Source organism: Lathamus discolor, chromosome 1 (genome assembly GCF_037157495.1).
Source record: "Lathamus discolor isolate bLatDis1 chromosome 1, bLatDis1.hap1, whole genome shotgun sequence".
In the NCBI taxonomy this organism is placed as follows: domain Eukaryota; kingdom Metazoa; phylum Chordata; class Aves; order Psittaciformes; family Psittacidae; genus Lathamus; species Lathamus discolor.
In genome coordinates this window covers 9,400,204-9,424,406 of record NC_088884.1, presented here as the reverse complement: position 1 = coordinate 9,424,406, position 24,203 = coordinate 9,400,204, and positions in this window count along the sequence as shown.

Below are 24,203 nucleotides of genomic sequence, written 5' to 3'. Positions count from 1 at the left end.
TGTCATATATATGTCATATATATGTCTTCATATATATATGAAGACATATCTTCATTTTACAAATTATATGAAAATATGTATATGTGACTTTATTTTGCTTATGACGTAGAGTCCGATTAAATTTGCCTGTTTTCTTAACATTCTGTGGGGAAACCTTTGATCAGAATCTAAGTGAATCATCTTTAAGAAGTGCAAAAGATGTCTGACATTTTTAAAAATTACTCCATTATTGGCTAGTAATCAAAGCCTTAGTCTATTTAATCATAGGCTTCTTTTTTATGCAAAAGCTTTTCATGAAATATTTTTGCATCTACTGCTTAAACTTATGTATTCTTGTATACCATATATTTTCCATCTCCTGTTTCTCAGCCCTCCAAAGCCTAATATTTCTAAATTAACTACAGTGAAATTGAGATGAGGTAGATTACAACCTGACTGTGTGGGAGTCCTGTTAGACTGCATCAGAATAGGTATATTTTACCTGCACTATTTCTTCTTGCAGATGGACTCAAATCACATAAATACTTTTTGACAAATGCACCTTCTACTTGGCTTGAATGGCAAGATCATTTAGTCTGCATTCTGAATGGTGGACTGTCTTGTTCTTGCAGATCTCTGTATCTATGTTAGCACAGTGCAAAGAGTTCAAGTCATAGTAATAGCCATATGAGTTTAAGGATGATTTAGATTTCACTTCTTCCCATTTGTTGGTGAGTCTGTTTCAAAATAGAGATGGGTGGAAGGCAATTCAGAAGGACTACTCTTACAGTATGTTATACAAAACAGGAGACTGAAAGTACTGAAAGTACTTGGCTTCTTCAGCAAACACCAAGAAAGGTTTACCATTTGTTAATACATCACACAGATAAACATCAGGAAGTTGAAAGAACTAGTTAAACTAAATGGCAGTAGTAGCAGAGTAGGGGAAAGCAAACTGTCAGAGAGTAGGCAGAGATTAAAAGTCATAAACAACACAAAACACTAAGATCATGAAACAGTTTTCTAAATAGGAAAGAGAACATCTTTATCTGGTTTAAAGACAGCATTCAATTGGTCCTTGAAAAATACTACGAGGTGGATACCAGTAGTAGACCTGAAGACCATGATATTGGATCTTTGCCAAGGCTCCAAAGAACTGGAGAGTAGTGAAAAGCCCTGCAACTTTTTCTGTTTGTCTTGTTTATGAACAGAAGGTTTTAAGAGCTTCTATTAAATCAGACAGTGATATGTTTTCACTGTTCCAACCCCAAACACACTGTACTGCTTAATAGTCTTCTAGTAATTTTTCCTCTGCAATATTTTTTCCCAGCATAGGTGAAATATACCCAACCACAAGATAAAAAGGATCTCACTTCATTCTGAAAGAATCCTATAGGCAATTTACTATGTAATATTATTAAAGTCACTACAAGATTTTCTGTTAAAAAAGAATACTTTTTCAAAGCTATATGTTTGTGTAAATACTCTTTAGAAGAGTATTTTTTATAGAAGCTGGTTACACTGTACTAGAATGCTGAACATTTATAAACCTAGTCCTTCAATATTCATGGCAATCATTTATATTTCACTCTATTTATAAGATCAGACTGAATAATTTGAATCACTTTCTTAAGGAAAAAGCATTTCCTCATCATGTGTGTAGTTTTCAAAACACCGTAAATCATTACCGCTTCTCCAAAAATATGGTGTAATATTAGCTGAAAAAAAATAAAATGCAAGTGCTATTTGGAATATGTTTTGAATTATAGAGTTCATACTTTTTACATGTAGGAATATGTATTTAAGTACCTACCAAAAATGCGTCTCTGAAGCTGAACTGCACCAAATGATGACATATTATTTTTCTATTGAGAATATGTTTCCATTTAATTATATAAATATTAATCTGAAAAAGTGTGATTTCAGGAGTTGCTTTCTGAACAGCATCCAATTAATGATCAGACATACACACAATAATGAAATAATGTCTAATCAGTACAAACCAAGTATATATAGGCTAACAGGAAGTATGACAGAAAAGTTGTTCAAAAGACACAGCAACTTGACAAAGCTTCTATTGGTTTTCACATAAATATAATGCAGGGCAATTAGGCAAGATACAAAAGCAATGCATCTAAAGTAATACTGACTGAGCTAGTCTGGTTTTCAACTTCGTGTTTTTTTCTGTACAACTACAGTAAAATCTGATAAAAAAAAAAAAACTAAGGTTAACTGGAAAATCTAAGCCTCATTTTAAATTCTATCATTCAGTCCAAGAAACTGCTGAGTGTGATGTGTCTAATATTCTTAGCTCTACTATATATTGAAATACAGAAATGCAAATGAACTGACTAGTCATGAATTGCAAAACAGCTAGTAATATATTGCTAAGGGGATGTTTTCCTAGTTATACTTCCTATGAGAATCTCATTCTTTGGAATGCCATTCAGACTATACGATATTTACATATCAATTTTACCTTGAAAAGGAGGTCTTTAAATTCTTAATCCTGGAGGTAGTCATATACACAGCATTGGTCCGCTTTTTCCTGAAGTTTTTATGCTCTTTACCACCAGAGTATCAAAGAAATTGAGAGTGCTGTAAAATGAAATTTTGATGGTAGCATTTTTTATTGGAATATCAAAACACGAAGAGATTTACTGGACTCCCAAAGCCACACAGTAAGTCTTTTACTCTTGAGGTGATTTCAGCAGGATTCTGCTTCCCTGAAAACCATTGTGGCATCCCTCCTCTTGAGTGATCATCCAATGTACTTGGCACTGGTGAGGCTGCACATCAAATACTGCATTCAGTTCTGGGCCTCTCACTACAAGAGAGACACTGAGATGCTGGAATAGATCCAGAGAAGGGCAACAAAGGTGGTGAAGGGTCTGGAGAACAAGTCTGATGAGGAACGGCTGAGGAAACTGCAATTGTTTAGTCTGAAGAAGAGAAGGCTCAGGGGGGACCTTATCACTCTCTATAACTACCTGAAAGGTGGTTACAGTGAAGTGGAGGTCAGTCTCTTCTCCCAAGTAACCAGTGATAGGACAAGGTTCTTTCCAACCCTAACTATTCTATGATTCTATGACAAGAGTTAACAGCCTCAGGCTGCACCAGGGGAGGTTTAGATTGGCTAGTTGTATAGATAGCAGTAGCCCGGAGAACATTAAGAAGGACTACAGAGCCCTCAGAGAGGTGGCTAGGGGTTCCAGAGCTCAGATAGATAGTCTTTTCGTCAATTCTCCATGATAAAGGGGAGAACCTTAAAAAAGCTAGGCGGATTTGCCAGGTTAATAAATAACATTAGTGCCATAGTCAGGGATTTGGATATTTAGAGCATGGGACTTGATTTGGGAGGCCAGGTGTACTGGAGACTGTTGGAGCCAGTCTGACAATGGAGAAGACCTGTTTCGGTGGGAAGCTTCCCAGGTTGGTCCAGAAAGCTTTAAAATAGATGTGCTGGGGGAGAGGGGAATCATTCCATTCCAACACACCCAGTCAGTTGCCAGCACCTATAATAAATGCTTGGAGCAATGTAGAGATATTCCAGCAGCTCCAGCCAATGAGCTGGATTCATTTGGAGTTCGGCTCAGATGCCTCTATACAAACACCCGTAGTATAGGGAACAAACAAGAGGAATTAGAGATGTGTGCATGTCTACTGGAGTATGATATAATAGGCATCACAGAAACATGGTGGGATGGCTCCTATGACTGGAGTGTTGGAATGGAAGGTTACAGGCTCTTTAGAAAAGACAGGCCTGGCAGGTGGGGAGGTGGAGTTGCTATTTATGTTAAGGATAGGGGGGAGAGTATGGAACTGTCTGTGGACAGCTGAGCAGTCAACAGAGAGTTTGTGGATCAGGGTTAAAGGGAGAACAGCCGTGGAAGACATTACTGTGGGGATCTGTCACAGACCGCCTGATCATGGGGACTCTGTGGATGAAGTGCTCTATAGACAGGAAAATCCTCAGTCTCACAAGCCCTTGTTCTCATGGGGGACTTCAACCACCCTGATATCTGTTTGGAGAGATGGAACGGCCAGGCACAAGCAATCCAGGAGGTTCCTCGATTGTGTGGAAGACAACTTCCTTCTGCTAGTAATGGAGGCTCATGTTCAGCTTCTCGTTGACCAACACCCCCTAGTCCTCCTCCTAAGGGATGTTCTGAATCTCTTCTTTGCCCAACTTGTAGCTGTGCCTGTGACTGCCCCAACCCAGGTGTAGGACCTTGCACTTGGCATGGTTAAACTTCATGAGGCTGGCATCTGCTCACCTCACAAGCGTGTCAAGGTCCCTCTGGATGGCATCTCTTCCCTCCAACGTACCAACCAAACCACACAGCTTGGGGCTGAGCCTTGCATGGGGCTGGCAGGGGAGCCCAACTGCATGAGCTCAGCCAGGAGGGACATGGGCGCAAGAGACACTATCACACAGCCTCTCTCCTCTGCTTCTCTTGCAGGTGGGCAGCCTGAGGCACAGAGTGGTGCTACCCCGCATGAGGACAGAGGAGCAGACACTTTGTCTGCCACTGCTGGTGGAAAGGGCACCTCAGCCGCCACCTCAGCCAGTGAGACCAGCCAGCATCTGCTGCAGGCTGCCTCCCCTGACACCGGCACCCCCTGCCCCTACAGCCAGATTCAGTGATATGGCCATGGGCCGCACAAGCAACAGCCAAAAGCAGCTTCGCACAACCACTACCCAGCTGCACCGCATCCCTTCACATGGCAGCACTGTTGCATGCCACGGAGCTGTCAGCCTGCCCCACACAGGCCCACAGCCTCTGCCACAGCGAAGGGCAGGGGAAATGTGAGCGCAGTCCTGCACAACAACAGTGCTGAGAGCCAGGGACCCTGCTAGCAGGCAGTGGCATGCCAGGACCCAGCATACAGCAGGGCTGCAATGACAAGAAGATACACTGTCAGGGCAGCTAACAGCAGCAAGGCCACTGCCACTCAGCCTGCTCCTGACCCTAACACCCCTGAGAGCACTGGTGCTTCCCAGAACAGGAAGATAGAGCGAGAGGCAGAGCACCAGCGAGCAATGCTGGCAGCAGACATCGAGAGCAGCCTCTATGGCAAGTTGCTGGAGCTGCACAAGAAGGTGCTTGCAAAGCCTCTGCCCACCCTGCCCAACAACATCAAGACTTTGCAACAGCCCAAGAGGAGCCACTTGGCAAGAGCTCCTGAGGAAGAGGAGTACCGGGCACCTCTCGTTCCCATGGCACCAGCACCAGAATCTCACGGCTTTAGCAGGCATTCTGCTGCAGCACAAGCCCAGCACCAGTCACCTGCCCTGCACTGTGCCACAGTGCATGTTGCAGATGTGCAAGTGTCATGCAGCACTGTCTCAAAGTGCCAGTTCAGAGATGCGGCCAAAGAGGAGACAAAAGTACCATTCTTTCCTGAGTGTGGCGAGCAGGCTGCACCAGGACAGACACAGTGCCAGCCACCTGCTCTGAACAGCTCAGCAGAAAATGACACAGATCTGAATGTCCCATGCAGGCACATCAAGAAGAAGGTCCATTTCAGAGCTGGTGTCGAGGAGGTAGAGACACCAGCCTCTCCCAGCATCGGCAGGCAGGCTGCAGCAGGAAGAGCACAGAGCTGGGCACCTGCCAAGCACAGCCATGAATAAAACAACATGGATCTGAAGGTCACACACAAGAGCATCCTGAACAAGGTCCTTTTCAGAGATGCTGTTGAGGAGGAGGCAGAGACCCCAGCCTCTTGTGGCTTTGACAGTCAAGCTCCGGCAGCAGAATCATAGCGCCATGCACCTGCCTCAGTCAACATCAGAGTAAGAGATGCAAAAGTGCAGGTCACACCCAGAGTCAGTACAATCTAACAGCTCTGGGATGTGATCAAGGAAGAGGCAGAGGAAACAGATTCTCCTAACGAAGGTGAGCAGGAGGCAGCACCACAGGCACAGAGTCAGGCACCTGCCCTGCTCAGCCGAGATGCCTTTGAGTTGGTTACACAGGGAGCAGCCCTGCTCATCACAAGGGAGCCTTTGGTCCAGGCTGTGGCTGTGGATCAGGAAACCAGCCGGCAGCTGGTGGAATCTGATGATATGACCCAAATCCTGGATATGGCAGTGGCCGAAGAGGAGAAAAAGAGGGAAGAGGACACCAACAAAGTGCTGTCCGAAGTGGAAGAGATCACCATACGCAACTTCTGGGTCAACCTCTCGGTCCCAGAGCTCTTCCAGGACCCCCAGGCAGATATCCAGGAAAGGTCTGGCTTTCCCAGCAGCAAGGGCAAGGATGTGACAGAAGAGGCAGCTGGAGACCTGCGGAGTGTGTCTCCTATGCCAGCCATTCCCATGGACACGAAACTGGCAGCTTCTACACTGGGTGGAGCTGCAGAGGAAGATGAGCACTGCGCACCTCTCACTCCAGTGTCACAAGAGGAGGTGGCACTGGCACCAGCTTCTCTTGGTGTTGATGAGCAGGAGCCAGCACCTCAGGCACAGAGCCAGGTACTTGCGCTGCTCAGCCCAGATGCGCAGGAGGTGGTTCCACAGAAACAGCCGTGCTCATCACAAGGGAGCCTTGGGTCCAGGCTGTGGATCAGGGAACCAGCCAGCAGCTGGTGGAATATCAGGACATAACCCAAATCCTGGGTGTGACAATGGCAGCATTGACGCCTGCAGCACTTGAGGACATTGAGTCTGCTGTGGCTTCAGAGCCTCAGGGAGAGGCCAGCACAGCTGTTGCCTCCCCAACAGTGCTTGAGGACAAAGCGGCCCCTTCCTTGACTGAGATCCCTGCAGCAGAGGCTGGAATATCCCCCATTCCTCCAGGAGCAGGTGACAATGGAGATGTAACAGCTTCTCCCTTTTCTTGGGCCCCTTGGCACCAGGTGAGTGAGGCACATGTGGCTGGCACCAAGGATCCCAAGGCCTTGGATGGCAGCTCCCAGGGGGTTTGTGACAGGGCTATTTCTGGCGCTCCCTGTGTCATCCCACTGACATTGCCCCCATCCCCTGCCTGTGCTCTTGCTACCCTGCAGGGTATGGTCAGACGCTTTGTGAGGAAACACCTGGGCAAGGCTGTGACTGTCATCCAGGGAACAAGGCAGCAGCAGGCGGAAGAGCCAAATGTGGCACAAAGCTTGGATGTGGAGTCACCATCAATGTCACCTGCTGTAGTTCAGGAGAGTGGGAACGAGCCAGGTACTTCCTTGAGTTGGGTGGCACCCAGGCGAGTCCAGCAGCAGTGTGTGCATGAGTTCGGGTGTGTGCCAGCCTCCCCTCCATGGGCTGAGGGCTGCAAGCCTTCGGTGGAAAGGGCCATGAGGATGATCAGGGGGCTGGGGCACCTCCCCTACAAAGGTAGGCTGAGAAGGCTGGGGCTGTTCAGCCTGGAGAAGAGAAGGCTGCGTGGAGACCTCCTAGCAGACCTTCCACTATCTGAAGGGCGCCTATAAGGATGCTGAGGAGGGACTTTTCATTAGGGACTGTATTGATAGGACAAGGGGTAACGGGTTCAAACCTAAACAGGGGAAGTTTAGATTGGATTTAAGGAGGAAGTTCTTTACTGTAAGGGTGGTGAGGCACTGGAATGGGTTGCCAAAGGAAGTGCCTCCCCTACAGCTCTTCTTCCCCCACAGGCATTGCCACTCTTCCAGACCCAGGAGTGGCCCCACGGCAACAACTCTACCGCTTCAGGAGAGTGCTGAGGTCTCTGCGCAAGGCTTTCCATTTCTCCTGCCTCACCCCACATGTGGAGGAGTAGCGCCCTGCTGCCAGCACCAGGCCCAAGGGAGGTGTGCCGAGGATGTCATGCTGCAGCCTGCACTTGTTGTGGGTGCTTTCTTGGGCAAATAAATAATAACTACCCACCCCCACACACACACACCCACCCCCCCCCCAGTGCTCATCTCTGCCTGTGTGTTGGTTAGAACATATTTGTGTAATTCATGGACCTCTATATGTAATTAATGTAAAAAACTTACTTCAATCTACGCGGCTACCTATCTGTTGCAGTTAGTTCTTGTTGGATAATTAATTGCCAATGGATGATTAAGGACTTATTTACTGAGGTTTAGCAGCGATCAAGACACACATCTAGTACTCAGGGGATTTACTATGCAGTAACTGGGTTGTTGAATTAAATTCTTATTGGAGACCTTTAAACTGTGACCTGAGAAAGCTTCTCTGCAGCCAGTGAAGGGCTTGCCCATGTCCTCCTGGAACTGCTGCCATGGGCAATGTTGCTCCTAAGAGGGGGAGACAAGTGTGGATCCTCCTGGCTCACTGTGGGGAGTAACTTGCTTCCGTTTGCAAGTTGAAGGTGAGGAAAAGCAGGATCTCAGGTCTTGGCTGTGTTGGTGAAGCAGCTCTGCTGACATAGGCTCCCAAATGCCGTCTGTCTGGTGTGACAGTTGTGCTTCGTCTTTGTCTCTCTGCTGATGCTCATCACATGTCTCACTGCGGAGAGACTGCCATGAACAGAGCCTTTTTCTATTGAGACTTGTTTGCCAAGTGGCTTTGGCTTCTGCATACAGGGTTTTGGGTTTGCCGTTTTTGACAACGTACTGGATGATTTTGTTGAATTAAGTCTCTGTGGGTTTGTCTGCAGATTTAACCCTTGTATTTACAGTCTCTATGGTCACCAAACCCCAACTTTCTGCAGGCCAGTTGACGAATGAGAACAAGATGAGTAGCTGCGGAGAGGGTGCCTTTAGCATCGGAGTGTGGGAAACCACAGTGTCCAGGAGTCTCAATCCTGAGGGGCAAAGAGCCACCAAAGCAGCCCCAAGTCCCTTGTCAGGACTTGACGGAGAGCTGACAGTGCTCCTGCATTACAGGGATCAGTGCTGGGAAGGGTAGTGCCAGATTTAATATGGTCATTGGCTACCATTGACATTCTTTTGCCAAGGTGGGGGCTGTGCCCTGAGCGGGTAACGCCACCCTTGGGAGCACTGCGGGAGACCGGGGCATGAGGTGAGCGCTGGAGCTCAGCCCCTGCTCTAGGGTGGCGTCCTCTGGACCCAAAGCAAAACAAACTCAGTCCTCTCTGCTGGCCAGGAAGGATGTGGCAACCCAGACAGAGATCCTTCATAACTGTGTAGCTGTCCAGGCATCTGTCTGTAGTGAGTGCCAGAGCCTGTTGGTGATGTTGGATGACGGCTGTGTAAGGTGTCAGCTGGTTGGTGATTTGTTCTGCATGGTGGCAGCATGAACCATTTAACAAGTACACACATGGTGTGGGGGAGCTGAGATACCAGGAGAAAATATTAGGTAAGGATGGTAAGGGAAAAGAAATGACAAACAGATGAAGTGGAAATAGAAACGCAGATGACCTCTGTGACCACTGATTTTTCGACTGCAAGCGCATTTCCCCTGTGCAAGCTTTGAGATGATCAGCCCCAGGCTCTGCACTGCTGGGGATGGTCGGTACAGTAGAAATCCGTACGGGCTCTACCCTGTTTGAGTGGGTGCTGCTTGATGGTGCTCCTCCCTTTGCTGGGGTGCATGCTTGGCGCTGGCCAGGCCCTCAGACCTTCCCGTGGTGCCTTACACCAGGGGGAGAGGTGTGATGCCTCTTGATGTTTGAGTGCTGGTGTCCACCAGAACCCGTGAGGTCCCAGCCATGCTCCCTGAGAAGCTGCTTTGAGAAGAGGGCAAAAAGAAACAGAGAACAGGAGAAGATTGGCATCAGCCCTTTAGATTGCTTTTGTTAATGCATCAGTAATAAGATAAGCTTTATCTTGAAATGTTCATGGAATCGAGACTTTGATGGAAATAGGTTTTTGGGTTAATATATTTTTGATAGATAAAGCAGAATGAAATAGAAAGACCAGGGGAACATGCAGTATATGAAGGCAGACATATTTTTTCATCCCAGCATTCCCGGTCAGTTGCCAGCACCTATAATAGATGCTCGGAGCAGCTCCAGCCAATGAACCAGCTTCATTTGGAGCTCGGCTCAGATGCCTCTATCCAAACGCCCGTAGTATGGGGAACAAAGAAGAGGAATTAGAGATGCGTGCACGTGTATGGGGGTATGGTATAATAGGTGTCACAGAAACATGGTGGGATGGCTCCTATAACTGGAATGTTGGAATGGAAGGTTACACGCTCTTTAGAAAGGACAGGCCTGACAGGCGGGGAGGTGGAGTTGCCCTTTATGTTAGGGATAGGCTGGAGAGTATGGAACTCGGTCTGGGGACAGCTGAGCAGTCAACAGAGAGTTTGTGGATCAGGGTTAAAGGGAGAACAGCGATGGAAGACATTACTGTGGGGATCTGTCACAGACCGCCTGAACATGGGGACTCTGTGGATGAAGTGCTCTATAGACAGATAGGAACAGCCTCGCGCTTGCAGGACTTCAACCACCCTGATATCTGTTGGAGGGACGGTACGGCCAGGCACAAGCAATCCAGGAGGTTCCTCGATTGTGTGGAAGACAACTTCCTTCTGCAAGTAATGGAGGAGTATGTAACTGTTGGAACAAGTCCAGAGGAGGGCCATGAGGATGATCAGGGAACTGGAGCACCTCCTGTATGAAGACAGGCTGAGAAAGTTGGGGCTGTTCAGCCTGAGGAAGAGAAGGCTGCGTGGAGACCTCATAGCAGCCTTCCAGTATCTGAAGGGGACCTTTAAGGATGCTGGGGATGGACTCTTCATTAGGGACTGTAGTGATAGGACAAGGAGTAACAGGTTAAAACTTAAACTGGGGAAGTTCAGGTTACATATAAGAAAGAAGTTGTTTACTGTAAGGGTGGTGAGGCACTAGAATGGGCTGCCCAGGGAGTTTTTGAATGCTCCATCCCTGGCAGTGTTTAAGGCTTGTTATGGTTTAAGCCCAGCCACGTAGCCTCTCTCTCACTCCCCACCTTCCTCCCCCTGCTCCCAGAGGGATGGGGAGGAGAATCAAACGAATATAAGTCCCACGGGTTGAGTAACTAAGGTATAACACAAACCACTACTGCTATCACCAATAATAATAATGATAAGGGAAATAACAAGGGAAGAGAATACAACCGCTCACCAGCTGCCGACCAATACCCAGCCTGACCGAGCAATGATCTAGTCCTTCTGAGTAACTGCCCCCAGTTTTACATCCTGGGCATGATGTGCTGTGTTATGGAATATCTCTTTGGCTAGTTTGGGTCAGGTGTCCTGTCTCTGCCTCCTCCCGGCTTCCCCTCCTCCCTGGCAGAGCATGAGATTCAGAAAGTCCTTGGTCAGAGTAAACATGGCTTAGCAGAAACTAAAACCATCGGTGTTAACAGTGCTGTTCCCAGGCTGAAAGTCAAAACCACAGCACTGCACCAGCTACTAAGAAGGAGAAAAATGACTGCTACTGCTGAACCCAGGACAAGGGTAGGTTGGACAGAGCCTTGGGTGAGATGGTTTAGGTGTCCCTGCCCATGGCAGGGGGGGGGTGGAACTTGATGATCTTAAGGTCCTTTCCAACCCTAAGTCTTCTATGATTCTGTGATATTAGGAAAAAATTCTTCACAGAGAAGGTACTCATGTATTGGAACAGGCTGCCCAGGGTGATGGTGGAATCACTGTCCCTGGAAGTGTTCAAAAACCATGTAGGCCCTCGGTGGTATTGTTTAGTGGTGGTCTTGGCAGTCCTGGGGTAACAGTTGGACTTGGTGTTCTTAAAGTTCTTTTGCAACCTAGTTGATTCAGTCATTCTTTTACTTAGAAGCTGATTCTGAAGTTAATTAGACACAGCTATGGAGTCTGGGGAAAAAAAATGGAAGCAGGTGAGGGCACATGTCTGAAAAAGTTTTCACAGGATCACCATGTGCCATTTTGGACGACCATAGAGAGCACACCCACAGCTGTGTTCATTGGTGACAGAGTTTCTCAGATCAGTACCTACTCAACCAAAACAGGCCAGAACCAGGCCCTGACCCTTATGATTTGTCAGCGTCTCAAAACCCTTGTGCCCCGGGCATATGCCACATACTCAGCCCAGAAGCCCTACTTCTTCTCTCCACTTTAGTTTGATTTTCTGTCCACTCCTGATCCCCATCCCCTCAGAATGCACGGGACATTCCAGGACAGATCATCCCAGAACAGCAATGCACAGCCTTTATTCGGAAGTCTTACATCTTCCATGATCCCAAAAGGCCCTGGTCTTAGGACAGGGGATCAAGAGAGCTGAAATACTCACCAGATGTATAAATGCAAAGTCAGCACTCAAATATTTTTAATAACCATATTAAATAACTGCAAAAGTTAGTCAAAACTGGAAAAAAATTATACAGGATTCGGTTTAGCATTATGGGTTACATAGGTGCTCACTCACCCTGTTTCCAGTGCTGATAAGGACAGCATAACTTTAGATATCTACACATTGTTTCTGCATCAAAGCACTCCCCTTGGGAAGTACTCAAAAGGAATAAAAAAAAGAGAAAATTTCTTGTTTATTCTTACTCTGTGGCTCTCAGGGGTTCTTTACTTGTCAAAAGGTTTCACTTTTCTCTTTGTATCTTCTGCTGACTAGCACTCCCCACTATTCTTCCTTGCTTTTGTCTTTTCGCTTTTTCTACCCCCCAAAAATCTGTACTTTGCCACTATTATAATTTCAAAGCTCTTATGCAGCTGAAAAATGTTGTCAGAGGTTTAGACTTTGCTGTAGTAATGCTGCTGAATTCTGCTAGATATTTAAAAAGAAATTAATATTTACAGCTTGGAGAAAGCCCAAACTTTCAAAGATGTCACATTAAGAAAGATACAGATGTCTCTAAGTAACAAAGAATGTATGTTAAATAAGCAATTAAGAAAGAAAAAGCAACAAACAAATTGGAACACTGGATATTTTTAAGCTCGTTTCAGAAAGGAAAGTATCATGTGTGAAAGATCTTTTTGAAGTCTGATGTCAACCAAATATGGACCGTGATGGTGGTTTTATAATCTCCTGTTGAACTGGAAATGCATGAATGACCTTAAATAACCTTAATGAACTTCTGTGATTCAGGGCCTGGTACAGCTTAGACCTAAACAGACCGTGATTCTTTTTTAAGTTTCAAATTTGGATCTTCTTGAAGGAAGTTAAAAATAAACTTCAGACTTCCTGTTATTATTCTACATTTACTCAGCTTTGGAAAATATTTTTCTCTTAATATCTATTTTGAAGTTGCTATGAGCTTATACACATGCTCAAACTATGCATAACAAATACAAACTATGCCCTAACAAGTTATTGTGCAGCAGCTAAAGTGGACTGATTAGAGGGATACTCGCCCTTACCCAAGAGCAAATGAAAGCTAATATTACCTGGAGAGAAATATATTTTGTAATAGGTACTATTTTTTTTCCCCTACCAGTCATATCCTTGGATACAGCTAAGTCATGCAACTACTTTCTTTTATCATATGTCCACCTTTAAGCCTCTTACAACAAATTTTGATTAATCGTAAGAACTAACAACAGAGAAAAAGAACACTCAATTCCAGTTATTTCTTCCATATTATTCTCTTTATCATTCCTATGTCCTTCCCTCTACCCCACTGCTAACAGAAGTGAGGTGTACTCCTGCCATACAGAACTGAAGAGCTTCAGCTGGAACCTGCTATTTTATATAATATAATATTGGCTTCTGTGAAAGTACATTACAAATATGGATGCAGATCCTTATGGTTTCTTGAGGATAATGCCTAGTTTTGTTCATCTCAGTTTAAAACAGGTGAAAGAACATCATTGGTACAGATGGCTATGGGAGAATAAAGAAACACGAAAAAGATAAGGAAACTGTAAACAAAATCTCCCGCAAAAGCATATAGAAATCTTTTCACTGGTGTCAGTGGCCAGTACACATAACCACATTGATGAGTACCTTGCTGGTGGTATTTTTTTTTCTCATTGCTGAGATGTGGCTGGGCACTGTGACAGGGCATATCAGAACCACCGAATTTATAATAGACTCTCATCACTTTGATGAATGTGTAATAAGTGAACTGACATTGCGGTCATACGTTTTCCCAGTTCTTAAGTTCTGCAAGAATCACTTTCTGGAAATGCTTTGGTGAAAAGTAAGAAAACTGATTGTCAAAGTGTGTGTTTTACTGTGAATATTGTACTAGTGGTTTTTTCATTATTTTTGGCTTACAATTGTAAGGTTTTTTCTGCATATTATCTTTGAAGGCTGTTTGTTTGCAGCAAGTTTAATTCAGAACAAAATAAGTATTTATGAACAGCAGCCATTTGATATACTTTGTACATAGCTTAAAAAAAGGCGAAGAGAGCTTTATTAAACAGTCTCGTATCTTTTCCGGGTGGTACTTGGTGCTGCAGCCCAACACGTAGGCATTAGACCATTATATCATGGGTAAGAAATGATAATGTTTTAGATCTGTTGAACACTGTGAATATGGCACAGTTGATTAAACTGCTAAAACACAGGTGTTTTCATATGATGAGAAAATCCAGTGTTTAGTGGTTCTCAAATTCTTACTTTCACCTTTGCAAAGTGCTCATCTAGTGAATAAAATAAACCTCACCAGTTAGCACGTGGCCTGCTAATATGTGGTAGCATTATGTTTATGCTGCTTTGTTTATAAGAGAATACTTCTTTTTTCAAAAAAAAAAAAAAAAAAAAGAAGAAGGAAACCATGTTTTAAATAGCTTGGGTAGGCAGCTTTTTGATTAAGAGACTGACATACACATAGAAAGAAAGAAAATGTGTAACTAGTTGCAGAAGTGATTGTGTGGAAGTAAGGAATACATTTAAGGAATAAGCTGTGTAAACCAGCATAAATTTTTCACAGTCAATTCACAGAACTATTGGTAAAGAAGCAAAATCTCCAAGTCTCTTTGAAGTGAACATAAATCTCTAAGAAAAAAAGACACAGATAAACTTGCTCTATTAGGTTTCAGTTTTTAGAGAGACAGTCCTATGGTGCTGACATAGTGGTCAATAGTATGACAGGAGAAAACTTCCTTTTTCATCTGACACTTTGCAATGTCAAGACAGTTTTTATACTGGTGCACAAAAATAATTGATATACTTCTAAGTTTTGGTATCCACGGTAATATCTTCTTCTGGAATAAAGTTCTGCAGTCATAAATCTAAGACCAAAGGTTCAATTATCATATCCAATAATACTGCCCAAATATTATTTGGGGATAAAAGAAACTAATACATAATGAAAAGAACTCTTTTAGACAGTTTTAGGCATTGTTACTAAATGGCATGGAAATCCAAATCAGTTTCCTATAACATATGTCAGTGCCCAAATTGTATGACTGTAAATAAAGTACATGCTTCACTTCTGATAATGTTCAGAGACACTTGCAGAGAATTGATTATTCTTTCATCAGTTTGGCCACCAGTCCTGAACTACAGGTCACAATTCAAATTGTTTTACCTTAGAATGACTTGATGAAGAAGATACTAAATCAAATACTTCATTTTCTTACAGTACTTGGACCCCATAGGGTTTAGAAATTACTTTCAACTTTTACATTAACTCCAAACAATGCATTCATCATTCATTGCTGTAGTGATGTTGTTTTGCACATGCTCTGTATCACTATGCTCCTGATAGTTAGAGATTTATTTTTATTTTTCAATTTTAAGAAAAACTTGAAGTAGCTGTTAATATTCCCAGAGGACTGCAATTTAAACCCAGGAGCTTGCTGTTAGCAAGTTGTGCCTTGAAGAAAAATGGATACCCTAGTTAGGTTGTTCAATTATTTCATTCTTGAAAGCACAGTAATTCACTTGAACTTTTGAGAGTAGATTTTGAGGGAGTTGATGCTAGCTTCATGTTTGAAATTGCGTTTTACTTTGCTCCTAGGAAAAGTACATAAGGTGTGAAGAACAAATTAAAGCAGTTGATGTCATGGAGAGCTTTACAACTAAAGTACAATTAAAATAATATTTATTTTGCATAAATATACCAACTAAATGCATAGCCAACCATGAGCTTCAGCCATTGTGTGAGACAGAAGACGATGTTTATACAGGTAATTAATTTCCATTATTCACAAAAATCTACCGATCAGAAAAAAAAAAAAAATCCAATTACTGCTTAACACTCCAATGTTCTCTGCATGTGCTGTGAGCAAACAACAATTGTTAAGATGAGAACCAGACAAGGGAAAAGAGAGAAGAAGATTTAGCTGCCAATTTGGGTGTGAATTCTTAAAACATTTTCACCTAATCTATTTGTTGCAGGAGTTGGAGCACATTTGAAAACAGTCTCTTCTGTCAGACACAATTGCAGTCAGAGAAGAATATGAACACAATAAATGCCAAGGAGCACGATGGACATTACTTTGTCCTACCTAGAAAAGGTCCCTGTGGTATAAGATATCTGTCTGGAGCTTCTGCTGGTCAGCTTTGATGTTAATTGAGGTGCTGACTCAAAACATTTCAAACATTGCTAGTTTTTCTATGGAGTACAATTCAAACAACTTAATCGCTGTCACATGTCTGGTTATTTATGTGTGATTTCACGCATATACTACATGCCATCTAGTTTATGATCATAGGGTTTACTTGTTGATCTGACTAACAGGCCTATATGGTCAAATAATTTATCCTATATTTTGCCAAAGCAGGCAAGGCCTTTAAGTTACAGTAGGTCTAACCTGTGTTTCCAGTATGGAATTTTCTGGTTTTTATGCTAGCCAAACATAAAACAAAGGAAGTACCGTTGACATAGCAGGATTAAGGATATTCTACAGCAGCAGGCTGGGAAAAAGACATGTTCTTAGCTCAAGACTATTCATCTGATTCACTTAGCTAAGTATAAAATAAGTCATGTAGAAAGAATTGGTTGGGTTTCAGGTCCAATTAGAAGTTCACATTCAATTTACGACTGCCCTGAAATTTTAACTCAGGTTAATGTTGTATTATGTTATTTTTGCTAATGGATTAATTTAATTAAATTAACCAAATCGAAGGTGGTTTGCATAATGGATATAACCCTGCTTTAAATCTTGTCCATAATTGGGACCAGGGGAAGCAGTCAGGGGAAAATAAAAACAAAATTTAGAAAAAATCTTCTTCATTTGATTGAATCCAGAGCAAAACCTACTTCTAATGTACACTCAAGTATACATTAACCATGGTGGTTATATAGCTTATATTTTCCTGATGTGAAAACCAGTTTTCTAAACAGCTTTTCTAACAACACATGAAGATACTCTTGGATATATATGGAGACATGTATACTTCATAAACTTTCCTTTGCTCCCATAACCTTTGTTATGTACTGTTCAGAATTACCAGCTGAAATGAAATGTGTGAGCTACGGTAAGCCACCAGAGAGGACAATGTGTTAAAAAAGTTTTGTGAGTGTTTCTGTTATGAATGTTATGGCTATTCGTGGCAGATATTTTCCAGTTTGCTCAAGATAAGAATCTCCCTCCAGCTGGCACTTGTCAGGGGACCACAGAACAAACTTGTGAATTTGTAGCTTGCAAATGACAATTGTGAAGATGTATATATAATTTTAGCTATTCCTTGGATATGTAACTCATGATAACTTTATAAAAATGCTGTGAGAGTAGATTAACCATCACAGTTTAAGTCAATCTAATTCAGTTCTTCTGAACTCTGTCCTGTATGCAGTACCCATATATCATCATGCAGTTCTATCCCTGAACTGTTTCATTGCAAAGCCAGGTAATCACCAAGCTAGTTCTTGAAAGTGTGATAGTATGTGAGGAACAGGACAATCCAGCTGAAGGAGAGGTGAAAGCAGCAATGGCAGACTAGAGTAGCTTTTAGAATTTGCCAATGGAGAATTTAGAATCATAGGGTCATACAACAGTTTGCATTGGAAGGGGTCTTTTAAAGTCATCTAGTCCAAAGACTCTCCAGTGAGCAGGGAGATACACAGATTAGATCAGATTGCTCAGAGCCCCAGCGGGGATGACCTTGAATGTTACCAGGAATGGGGCGTCTGCAACATCTTCAGGCAACATGCTCTGTGCTTCAGTGTTTCTTTTAAATGAACACTTTAAGGGCAATCAAAAGGTTTAATTTTTAGAAAATCCAAGTACCATGTTTCAGTTTAAATCTGTCTAAAGTAAGAAAAAAATAAAAATACAAATTTAATTTCAAAAGACAAAAATAAAGTATCCAAATGACAAAAAGACAAAATAAAGCATCCAAATACTTCTTTCCCCAAAAGGGAAAGACTAGGCAAACTTAAATACGATGAATTGATTTGCTCAAGGGCATAATCAGAAGAGAACAGAAAAAAGAAGAGCAAAGCCATTTTCCCAGATATTCATTAGGGAATCAGTTGCCTATCCACTTCAAATGGTACCTCCTTACAGTGCTAGCTTCAACAATTCCAACTTTCAGCATTTTCAAGCTCCAGTTAAAGCCTATTTATGCTTTAGATTTTAAAATGCCCAGTTTCTGACAGAAAGTTTTGGTGACTGATATATATGATTTTTAGCTGCTTTCATTCATCATAGCAAAGATGAATACCAAAACTGTGCTTCTCTCATCCTTCCAAATGATAATTCCCTATAACCAGGTTTTCCTTGCAAGATATGCTCCTTTTTTTCAGCTCTATAGGTGACACTTTCATTGGAGCCATAGGAAAAATTCATAGTATCATTGCTGTTTCCTTTTGAAAATACGGTCAAATTACCTGTGTCATTTGAATGAATCCAATGCAAAACCTACTTTTGTTCTTCTGTTTTTATAGATTTTATTATCCGTGTATTCTTTTACTTCTTCAATGCAAACAGCTGTAACACAATATGAAATAACACTGGTATCTTTTCCTTTTTTTTTTTTTTAATAAGATATGACCACATTTGTTTGGTTACTTGTGTTTTTTTTTTTAAATACTTTGAAAAAGTATTACCAAATATTTGCTAATATCTACTGTTTTTCTAGAGAGAAGAAATATTTTGGCACTTTTACTAAATGACTAAATCATAAATTGACCGGAGGTGTAGCTTCTGTGTCTGAGCAGGTCTTATTTGCAGAGTCATATATGTATATCATTTTTAGAAGCCACTCATTGTTTTGTCATCATATATATCATGTATGAATTGATAAGAACAATAATAATTCATTTTGAAGTACAATGGTATATTCATAACACAAGGCTTTCTTTTGAGACTGGCACAGGTTTTATGAATAGTCTAACCATAACTGAGTTGAATAAAAGGCAGGTCTTTAATGCTCAGGGTATCATTTCTGGTGAAAAGTGACTTCTTAAGTGTAGACACATCTGAAAATCAGAACGTTATCTGGAAACAGTGATCATGTGCAGATGAGAGCAGAGATCTGAATCTCACCCATTCAAATGACTCAGCTAAACAGTTAGCTATTTGCCATTCTCTCTTGCACTGAGTAACCAAACCTGTAGCTGAAATAACTTTTGAGTGAAATGAAAATTTATTTTTCCCAGCCAGCCTATAGATCATCTTCTTAAAAAACTTATCCTTTAATGTTTGTTGCTAACTGCAGAAGACAAGACAATCATTTGCAAAGACACTCTAAAGGTGACTAAGAGAAAAGATGCTAACATGAGTTCAGCAAAGCCAGATTTTGTTAGCAGACCTGGCTGAATGGTGGGTGCAGTCTAAACAGAGTGTTATAAAGCTCTGTATCCTCAAAACTACTTTCAAAGAGATGAGGATAAAAACAAATATTCTGAAGATCAGGTTCTTACTTAAGGGAGATTTACAGCTAACCTGAAAAGGTTGTATTAGGGAAACGAAGATGTCCCATATTTTTCTGGGGCTTATATTGAGAAATTAATGTCAAAATCTTCTGTAAGTAGCCCAGAATGAATTGACGCTGAATGTTTTTTGAATATGTATATTTTTTATTAATCTTTACTTACCTAATCAGTTTACATATATTTAACTTGTACTATAATAAAGAAGAAAGTTAATGTGCCACCTTGAGAGCACAGTATTCAATAATTAAAGGGAAATTGAAAGTAACCAGCAGCAGGCTTGAGGTCTATGAAACATTTTTTTCCTTTAAATAGTACACTTGTGAACACTTACATTATTTCACTCTTCAGTTCAGAATTGCTGTACTAAATTACACTGTGGAGAGTGTTTAGGATTTGTTGCATTAATTTCTTTCCTTAGTGAGGGAGCATTTCCGTGTGGCATGTATCATAATAACAGATACAAAAGAAATATGATCATTCTACAACTTAATGTATTTTAACTCTGAATGTTATAAGCCAACTTAATATATTTCTGAAACTTTTAACTTGTAGTCTCCAAGAGTTGTTGCTATATTAAAATACATCTTACAAATGTTTGTGTTTTCCTGGTACTTGATTTTTTAAGTAAAAAGTAATCACTGAATTTAATGGGAGGTACAGGTTCCTAAATTCAAGACCTATCCTAAAATACTGTAAAGCACTTAGAGTTGATGTCTTGACAGATGCAGGTAGTGTTGCCCTATTATTTTAAAGCCATTATAAATATTTACATTAGCCACTATTGCTGAGCGAAGTCTGCAAAAAAAGCTGTATTCACATAAACAGTAAGAAGTTATTCTTATTTTTTATTTGAATTTGCCTGAGAATCTCATTGTTCTTATAACAAGATGCTGCTTATTAGATACAAACAAAATATTCCCTTTTCAATATTTTTCACAAAATATTCTTTCTGTTACAATATATATAAACACTTTTTACAGTTCAATTTTACAGCTGACACTTTTGTTAAAAAACACTATTTTAATATTTTCTTTAAAGAATGATTCAGCAGTTCAGTCATTTTGACAGTGATTTTAAAAGCTTGTTTGCTGCAGGGAGTCTCTAGACAAGGTAAGGTAAAAGAGGTTGTTAGAAAGGAAACTCAGCATTTGTTGTGTGAGAATTGCATGAAGATGAGCCCTTGGACTGCTAAATTGAATGTTTTCAAACCCAATTTAGGTAGTTAATTTTAGAATTTAGAGCATACTCTTTAAAGTAGAGTTCTAAGGGATTTGTTAGTTATTGTAAAAGGATTTTACCAAACCAAACTTTTCCAGCTGTTCTGACTATATAATAACCACAATTCTTTTGAAGTAAGAGTTTGAAGTAAATTAGTCTGAAAATGTAAGACCATTGTTGAGCAAGCCAAAAACACTAGCGGAGCACTGCCACACTGATGTCATCCTCGCCGTTTCTACCTGACAATCCACCTAAACATATAGTTGCAAATATCTAGTTGATCTCACATTACCCAATATATTTCTTTCACATAGTGATGGACGCATTGAAATAAGATATGTAGTAAGGATGTAATCTTACAATGATACATGAATCATAATAAATCATTGATATGATAGAGTGGAGTCTGTTATTAAACATACAATTTCCAATCTTCCATGTCTGCACAGGTTGTAAGATGTAAAAATATGCCTTTGAGAGCAGGTGATGAAAAAATTAAAGTATTGAAGATGTGTGTGTAAATTCATAAACCTGGGATGGTGAGGGAATGGCATAATGTGAGCAATGCATAACAACCTAAAGAGATCTAAATCCTTGAGCAAGAATAACATATTTTAAAAATTATGAATGTCTAATATTATTCAACTATAATATTTGACTGAGTTTTATTAAGTGCAGTGTTTATGAGCTCTGTAAGTCTTGAAAAAACTGTTGAACATTTGTTTGGGAAATCAAGATGAGTGAGCCTAAGGTGCCAACATTACCGTATATATTGGATTAAACAGTATGGAATTTAAGCTAAGAGTAGTACAGAGTAAAAGACGTTATTATTTCCCTCTCCTCCAGCCTCAAAAAAAAAACAAAAAACAAAAAACAAAAAAACCAACCAAACAAAAAAGCCCAAAACACAAACCAACAAAAAAAATCCCCAAACCAACCAACCAACAAACAAACAAACAAAACCAGCAACAAAGCAGCCAAGAACCTAAAGAAAGCAGTCAAATGTTGTCCTGGTTTCAGCTGTAACAGTTTTGTTCTTAGTAGATGGTATAGTACTGTGTTTTGGCTTTAGTCTGAGAATAAAGTTGATAAAAACACGTTGATGCTTTAGTTGTTGCGGAGTAATGCTTACCCCGATCAAGGACTTTTCAATCTCTCATGCTCTGCCAGTGAGGAAGGGAACAAGAAATCAGGAGGAAGCAGAGACAGGACACCTGACCCAAACTAGCCAAAGGGGTATTCCGTGCCACAGCATGTCATACTCAGTATATAAAATGGAAGAAGTTATCCAGAAGGGACTGGCATGGTGTTAAACCAGAAGCTTACCTGCTCAGGAACAAGCTGGGCGTTAGCCAGTGAGTGGTGAGCAGTTGTATTTTGCATCAGTTGTGTTTTCTGAGTTTTCTTTTGGTGGTTGTTATTATTACTGTCATCAGTAGCATTACTGTTGGTATTCTTTCTATTACCACTACATTTTTCTTTATTCTAGTTATTGCACTGTTCTTATCTAAACCTGTGGGTTTCACAGGCTTTTGATCCTCCTCCCCATCCCTCCCAAGGAAGTGGAGGAAGTCAAAGGGTGAGATTTGAGAGGTACTTAGCTGCCAGCTGGGTTTAAACCACACGTTTGGAAATTAGAAAGCTTTAAGCTACATAACAACCTTTTATTTATTTTTTTTTTTTTTAAGCTTTGTAATTGTCTCCTAGCAACTTTTCTTGAGGATCCCTTTGCACTGACTTTAGGATACTGAACTGAATTTAAGAGTGCCTACTTTGACAAATACTCCAATGTTAAATCAACCTCAGCAAGTATCATTTTATATATTTGAAACACTTCCCAGTCTATAAGAAATTATCACATACATTTTAAAGAGCAACTTTTGTGTGTGTGCATATACATACATGGGCATTATACACATATATTTGTGTATATATGTGAAGTTTTAAGTGAAAAAAAATAGTATTAGACACACCCCAGGACAATCAATAAGGACACTATAAACTGTTATATTATACACCATACAAACGAGCTCTTGTGTTATGGCACCCCTGATGGCTGTCAGCAGGTCATGATTTGTCTGTTCTAAAAACTGATTTTGCTATTAGTATTAAAATCTATGATTTAAAATAATATTAAATTCAAAAAATACACTACTACTTATCTCTGAAAGCTTAAAGACAGAAAAAAAAATGTCTTGCTTTTACTGATTATGACTTTTAAGAAACTAAAAATCATGCTAACTACACAGCTGCATCATAGGCAAGTGATGACAGGATCTCTTCTATCCATTGGCTGAAATGCACTTTAAACAACATGCACTGTATCTTGTTTCACCTGTAGACAACTTCACTGGACTCCAAATTCCATGAACTCAATGCCATTGTCCACAAAGAAGCATTTTTTTCATGTGGAACAAATGATTTTTTTCAAAGCTACTAAACTGTATTCTGATATAAAATGTAATTGAGAAGCCAACATATAAAACCACAGAATCATGGAATGGTTTGGGTTGGAAGGGAACGTAAAGAGCATCTACTTCAATCCCCCTGTGCCATGGGCAGGGAGACCTTCCACCAGACCAGGTTGCTCAAAGACCCATCCATCTTGGTCTTGAACTCTTCCAGGGATGAGTCAGTCACAACTGCGCTGGGTAACCTGTGCCAGGGCCCCACCACCCTCATAGTGAAGATTTTTTTCCTAATGTTTAATCTAAACCTCCTCTCTGTCAGTTTAAAGCTATTTCCCCTTGTCCTGTCACTACATGCCTTTGTAAAAAGTCCCTCTCCGGATTTCTTGTAGGTCTCCTTTAGCTACTGGAAGGCTGCTGGTTCTCAGATCCTTCTCTTCTCCAGGCTGAACAAGCAAAATTCTCTCAGCCTGTCTCAATAGGAGAGGTGCTCCATCCCTCTGATCATCTTCCTGTTGCACATAAAGATGAGAAAAAAAGCTGGTTGACACTGATTACAATATAATAAATTCATTACATTGATGTATTTTATAATGTAAAGTGGTGTTAGAATATCACTAACTACCTACCATCCAGGTACTCCCCTTGGTGTTATTCTCAGACAAATAATTCAAGTTGTCAAGTATTTCTGTTTGTTCAGAAGTAGCAATGAAGACAGAAACCCAAATATTCTTCATTGTATTTATCCACAGAAAGATACCACAGTTGCTTTTACATATTTTACTGTCTCTCTTCTTAACAACCTTGGTGTAACACAGCACAGAGAAGTTGCATGACAATAATACATAGCAGGAGTATGAAGACACAGTCATGACAAATACAGCTTTTCATGAGGCATTATGGGTATTAGAGAACAAAACTAAATAATAATCTGGAAAAAAATTTCCCTAGAATCACAATTTT